This window comes from Urocampus carinirostris, chromosome 18 (assembly GCF_059441175.1).
Source record: "Urocampus carinirostris isolate Australia breed hairy pipefish chromosome 18, RoL_Ucar_1.0, whole genome shotgun sequence".
NCBI classification, from domain to species: domain Eukaryota; kingdom Metazoa; phylum Chordata; class Actinopteri; order Syngnathiformes; family Syngnathidae; genus Urocampus; species Urocampus carinirostris.
In genome coordinates this window covers 5,020,899-5,027,760 of record NC_142366.1, presented here as the reverse complement: position 1 = coordinate 5,027,760, position 6,862 = coordinate 5,020,899, and the positions used below count along the sequence as shown (strand labels likewise).

The 6,862-nt window shown below is 41.4% G+C and overlaps 2 pseudogenes; both read left to right on the top strand.

Moving 5' to 3' along the window:
• Positions 1 to 1,802: 1,802 nt before the first annotated feature.
• On the top strand, positions 1,803 to 3,789 carry LOC148348095 (insulin-like growth factor 1 receptor pseudogene; annotated as a pseudogene).
• A 1,822-nt stretch (positions 3,790 to 5,611) lies between these two features.
• Positions 5,612 to 5,697, top strand: LOC148348094 (U2 spliceosomal RNA; annotated as a pseudogene).
• Positions 5,698 to 6,862: the final 1,165 nt, after the last annotated feature.

Genomic DNA, 6,862 nt, shown 5'->3' with positions numbered 1-6,862 from the left:
AGATAACGAGAAACTGATTGAGCCTGAGTAGGTAGGATCATAGGAATTTAAAAATAGCAGATTAATTATCTTGAGACAGATCATGAGAATTTAAAAATATATCTGCATGGATAAAAAATAATGTTTACATGGTCATTTAACTAAAAGAAAAAAGAAAACAAAACGTGAACAAAAAGAAAAAGAGGCTAAAATAACAGACAAAGTATTGTTTCGTAGGAAAGAAAGATGAAACAGGAAAAAGGAGGACAGGCTATGCTATAGTAACACATGATAAAGTATTAAAGGCAGAAGCATTAACTCAACATTGTTCAGCTCAAGCTGCAGAATTAGTGATCCTTTCAGAATCCTGCAAACTTATGAAAGATAAGATAGGAACAATATACACAGATAGCCAGTATGCCTATGCAACAACTCACATGTTTGCACAACACTGGAAAAATAGAGGTATGATAACATCAACAGGAAAACCAGTGACACATGCAAAACTGCTAACAGAACTATTACAAGCAGTGTAGCTGCCAAAACAGTTAGCTATATGTAAATGTGTGGCCCACACACCAGAAACAAACCCAGTTTCAAAGGGCAATGCATTTGCAGATAAAATAGCAAAACAAGCTGCACAACGAGAAATAACAGTTCTAAGTCTAACAGAAAATGCCTTTAAAAAAAACAAAATACTACAAGAAATGCAACAACAATCGCCTAAACCAGAGCAAGAACTCTGGAAAAGAAAAGGAGCACACCTAAAAGATGGAATCTGTAAATGACAAGAAGATAAACCAATCCTACCAAAAAATCTATACAAATGGGCTGAAATATTGAGACAAGGGAAGACATGTCTCAACAGGAGGGATAGTAGGATTGATAAACCAGATATTGATAACCTATGGTTTTAACTCCTATTAAAAAAAATAATAATAATAATAAAATAAAAAATTGTAGAACATGTTTGATATGTGCAAAGCACAATGCTCAGGGTAATCTAAGACCAAAGAGAGGACAGTTTCCAAAGATAGAGAACTGTAATTAATCACCTTTTATGGACTTTATAGAACTTAACAATAGTGAAGGGAAAAAGTTATGTTTATTGATAATAGGTTCATTCTCAAAATCGATAGAGCTTTTTCCTACAAAACACCCAGATGCGCTAACAGTAGCTAAAACATTATGCCAAGACATAATTCCATGTTATGGGATTCCAGAAAAGATCTATAGTGATAATGGTTCACATTTTGTAAATCAAAAAAATTAACTAAAATAGGCATTTCATATAGACCTAAAAGATCACTGTGCTTATCACCCATAAAGTGCAGGGTTAGTGGAAATAAAAGAATGGAACTATAAAAAAACAGACTTAGGAAGTGTATGGAAGAAACCAAAAGACCATGGACTAAATGTCTAGAATTAGTAAAACTGTATATTAACATCATCAGTACAAATGTGCTAACACCATATGAAGTAATATTTGGTGAATTACCATTCTTTAAAAATATGTGGGAAACTGATGATGAAAGTACTCTGGTTGATTACATGAGAAAAATGTTGCAGCACCAGAAGCAACTAGCAGATCCTAATGAGAACGATGATACACTTTCTATGTCTCCACAGGAAAGCCAATTAGTTGAACCAGGTGATTGGGTTCTGATAAAAAGCAGTAAAGATTGCAGAAAAACACATGAGCTCATTTGACACACTGTAAGAAAGTAATTAAGCATGAGTAAAACAACTGTTTCGATGTTTCTATTTTAGCATACACTTTGATTGTTCTTAGGCGTCATTGTAATAGCACTGTGGTACCTAATGGAGAGCTGTTATTCCTCAACAAAACTTTCAGAGGAAGTCTGGCTACAAAGGGGGCTGCAATTATAGTTTGCAGTCGTCTCAAACCAGTGAAGATTGTCCACAACTCTGGAAGTGTTAGGAGGAATTGCAGATCTGCAGGTAGAATGCTAACAGGTAGAATGGTAGCGGTAGGCGAATTGATAGTAGCAATTATAGCAACGTTTTTATTGTTATTTGAAGAAAACCTTAATGTGCAAAAGAGAAGAAGAAAAAGTAAAAGAACTCTCAGGAAGACAACTGGGATGGCGTTCCCCAGGTTTCTCCAAGAACCCCACGGGCGCTGAGATGCTTTTCCACCCGGCAGTGGTGAAGCCATATTTGACACTCCTTGCTGAGAGCTCCAACCCTGCAACTCTGGAGGGCGCTGCAGGGTCACTTCAAAACCTCTCACTGGAAGTTTGCGGCATACAACCGTGCTGCAGTGTGGTAGGAAAAAGAACTTTCCATCCTGGTGGAGCTGCTGCGAATGGACAACGATTAATGTGTCCCAGCCGTTGCAAGCACGCCTGCACCGAAAAAGGCGAATGCTGCCACCGCCAATGTCTGGGCAGCTGCACGCACGCAAACAGCGACACGGCATGCGCCGCCTGCCTGCATTATTACCACGAAGGCCGCTGCGTGCCCGACTGCCCGCCCGGCACTTTCAAGTTCGAGGGCTGGCGCTGCATCACCATGGACCTTTGCTCACAAGTTCACCTGCCCAGCGACGTTCACTTCGTCATCCACGAGGGCGAGTGCATGCCCGACTGCCCCTCCGGGTCCGCACCAACGAGAGTAATCGGATGCTGTGCAGCGCCTGCAACGGCCTATGCGACAAAATCTGCTCCACCTCCGTCATCGACTCGGTGAACGCCGCTCAGTCCCTCAAGGACTGCACCGTCATCGCCGGCAATCTGGACATCAACATCCAGCACCTTCACAACCTCTGGGACTGGACTCAGCACAACCTAACCATCCGTGCGGGACGCCTCTTCTTCCGCCTCAATATCAAACTCTGCATGTCTGAGATCCACACCATGTGGGAAAAAACCAGCGTCACGGAAAAGCCCCAGGAAGGCGACTTTCGCAATAACGGCGAAAGAGCCAGTTGTGTGAGCCACGTCCTCAGGATTTTGTCCAACAGCACGTCCAGCTATGCCATCCGCCTGATGTGGGAGCGCTACCATCCACGGGATTACAAAGGCCTTATCAGCTTTATGGTCTACTACAAGGAGGCCCCTTCTCAAGAACATCACCGAATTCGACGACCAGGACGGCTGCGGTTCCAACAGCTGGCACATGGTGGACGTGGATCTTCCGAAGGATAATAATACGGACCCCAAAGTCGCCATTCACCACCTCAAACCCTGGACCCAGTATGCCATTTTTGTCAAGGCCATTACCCTGCGGGTGGAGGACAAGCACATTCCTGGTGCAAAGAGTGACATTATTTGAATTCGAACTCGTCTGTCATTGCCGACCGTGCCCAAAGAACCCCGTGCCTACGCAAATTCATCCACGAAGCTGCTGGTCAAATGGTCGCCGCCTTTTTTTCCCAACGGCAACCTAACTTACTACCTCGTCAGATGGCAGCGGCAGCCAGAAGACCGAGAGCTATACCTGCACAATTACTACTCCAAAGAGCTGAAGATCCCGATCCGGATCCCTGCCACGGGATTTAGCGACATGGAGGAGATCAGCAAGCCCACCAAGTCAGAATTGTCCGGGGCCAAGAAGGGTCCTTGCTACGTTTGCCCAAAGACCCCAGAGGAGAAGGACCGGGAGAAGGATGACCGCGTCTTTCTCAAGCTCTTTGAGAACTTCCTCCACAACGCCATTTTTTTTTTGCAAAGACCTCAAGATCTTCGTCGCCGGGACCTTTTTGGCCTGGCAAATGCCACTTCCTTACATTTTCCAGATCTTTTTTCAGAAGTTTTTGACTACGGTGAATCAGACGACAAAGTTTAACCTCTAAGTGTAACATGAGTACTATAACATGATTCTGTAACTGAAAATCGAGAGAAGTTATTGGATGACAAAGAGAAATAGTGCAAAGTGAATAAACAGGAGGGAAATGATGGATTTAAACTCTAAAGATGTTATTCTACTATTGCACAAGCTTCTTTGCATACAATGCGCCTTTCTTGCTTGTGTTTGAAGAAGGAGGAAACAGGATAACACCTTATTTGCGGCCAGATAAGGGATCTCTCTGACCGCAGGCACACCTAGTTTTTGTTTGCTATGGATAACATGTTATCGTATAAACAGGTCTCAACTGTTTGTTTTGTTACTCCCCTTAGCAGAGGAGACCTTATGTAAATTAGGGCCTTCCGAACACAATAAATAGACAAGGAGCATAAGAATATTTCAGAGTATCCAGCAGACTGCCGAAGGGTAGACTATGGATATTACTCCTTGCAAGTAAATCAAATATCACGTTCTCTCTGTCTTTTTTGTATATAGGTTTTGTACATCTGTTGGGTTAAACCTGACAGTAACACTGCCTATCAGCCTGAAAACACCACCGCCACTGTCAAAGATGGTGGTGGCAGCATCATGCTTTGGGATTGCTTTTGTTCAGCAGTGACTGGGAAGGTGTTGGAGTTGATGGGAAGATGGATACCACCAAATACAATGCAATTCTGCCAGGAAATCTGTTGGAGTCTACAATAAGCTTGAGAAAAGGAGTGCATGAATACCTTCCAACAAAACCCTAAACATAAAGTAATATCTACAACAGAATGGTTTGAAATAAATACCGTAAAGTCCAGACTATAGAGCGCATCTGTCTGTAAGCCACACCCACCACTTTTTGAGTGATATGACAACAAGCCACACCCAGAGTCACAAGTTTAACCCGGCCCACACTGTAAGTTCCACAATTGTTTTTTTTTTGGTTTGAACAATTTTATTGACACTATTAACAGCAAATAAACAATGTGAGGTTTGAACAATTTTTCGCGATAATTTTAGCAGCAATTAAACATATTCACAATTTCGTTATATCTGACAATAAGACAATTGTAGGGGTTTTGGGGTTTTTAAGGGTTATTGTTCTATCTTCGTTATTCATTATCCATTATCGGTCAGTTCATAATACGCCTAGGAGCCGGAACACTGTAACTTCATAGATAGTATTTAAATTCAGAACCACAGTTGATATCACTGATAGCAAATGATACCTGTAATTAACGTATGATGCAGACTTCTAAAGTCGGGGTCCTGTTGAAAGTAATCCAAGGAAACAAAATGTATATTTCCAAAGTTAAGGGTTGGAAAAATATATATCCACTATTGTCTGCTGCGACAACAGACAGATCTACCGGTAACTCAGCTTTACCACATTTCCCATCAGGCCGTGTTTTCTCCGCCCCTTATTTTTGATTCGTCCGTAGAACACATAACAGAATAAATCTCTAAAATAAATACATTACAAAAATATACAGTTGCAAATACATATTATACATGGTTACACATATTTACGAAGAAAGACGATACACCGAGTTTTCAAAGCTTTAATAATAATAATACAACTTTCATTCAAAACCGTGCCTTTGAAAGGTACCAACACGCTAGTAGGATCACGCTCGCAATGTAAAAAGGCCCTCTGTAAATGCGAAAATTGCGGTAAACTGATCATGAGAAGAGTAAGTGTCCCGGCTCTTAGGCTTTGTAGCGTATTATGAACTGACCGATAACGGATAATGGATAATGAATAACGAAAATAGAACAATAACCCTTTAAAACCCCAAAACCCCCTAAATGTATCAAAACCCCAAGTTCAGCCTCGATTTTTGCAATCCGGAGATGGAATAAGAGCTTGCTCTGTCCACTCCACGCATCGGCCCGGTATTGCAGTACCTCCGGGAACGGTGCATTCGCAATGATCGCAGCAAGGCTTTAGGGCTAGGACCTTAGCTTGGCCTTTTGGCTGAGAGTAAGTGTCCCGACCCCTAGGCTTTGTAGCGTATTATGAACTGACCGATAACGGATAATGGATAATGAACAAAGAAGATAGAACAATAACCCTTAAAAACCCCAACCCCGAACTTCTTTCTTACATCTATCGCCATCGAGGGCATTTTCCTCAGTATTGGAACGTAATAGAAAACATATGCCAAATCTTAGAGAATCCAGTCTTTATATAGTCCTTAATATAAAGGTGGCCAAGCCAAAGTCCAGACCTATAGAGCTTTTATAGAAAGATCTGAAAAACTGCTGTGCACAAATGATCACCATAACACCGTAAGGAAGCTGTTTTGTAGGTAAGAATGGGCAAATATTTCCATTTCAAAATGTGCAAATCCTATGAAGATATAATCAAAATGATTTGTGATCACAGCAAAAGGAGGTTGTGCAAAGTATTAGATCAAAAAGGGCCAATATTTTTGCAATGCCTAATTATCAATATTTTATATGTTAGCACAATATAAAAACTTTAATAAATGTATCTTCTTTCCAGTCTCACAAGTTGTTGATTGTTAGAAAAGATTTCAACTTTTTTATCAATAAATCTGAAGGCTGAAATATTGGCGATTCGACAAAAAGTTCTTAATACTTTCGCCAGGCACTGCATGTCTGGATGAGACAAAAAAAATGGCATATCGTTCTGAAGAACGATAAGCCAAAAGAAAATCGGTTATTTATTTATTTAATCATTTATTAATGCGACTAAGATTGGCATTTACAAGGAATCGTCTCAGTGGGAATACATTCCCGTGCGCAGGTGACACATGAATAAAGCAAAACGAGTCAGAAAAAGAAGAAGTGGCGAGGGATGAAAAGAGGATTTGATATGAGGGATAAATAAATAAATACACGATGGCCGCAGAAACGGGAACAGAGATCTCGACAAGCCGATGCCGTGCTGAAGTCAAGCTCCTCTGGGAATTCAGACGAGAGGGAGGAGGGGAGATAAAACGTTGCAGAACTGACAGTGGGGGTCCTTGGATCCCCTCCTCTGACAACACTCTGGGGATTAGCCGCAGAGAATCAAAAAGGAAGCTTGAAAGTTCCGACCAAGAATGACGATTCTATGATT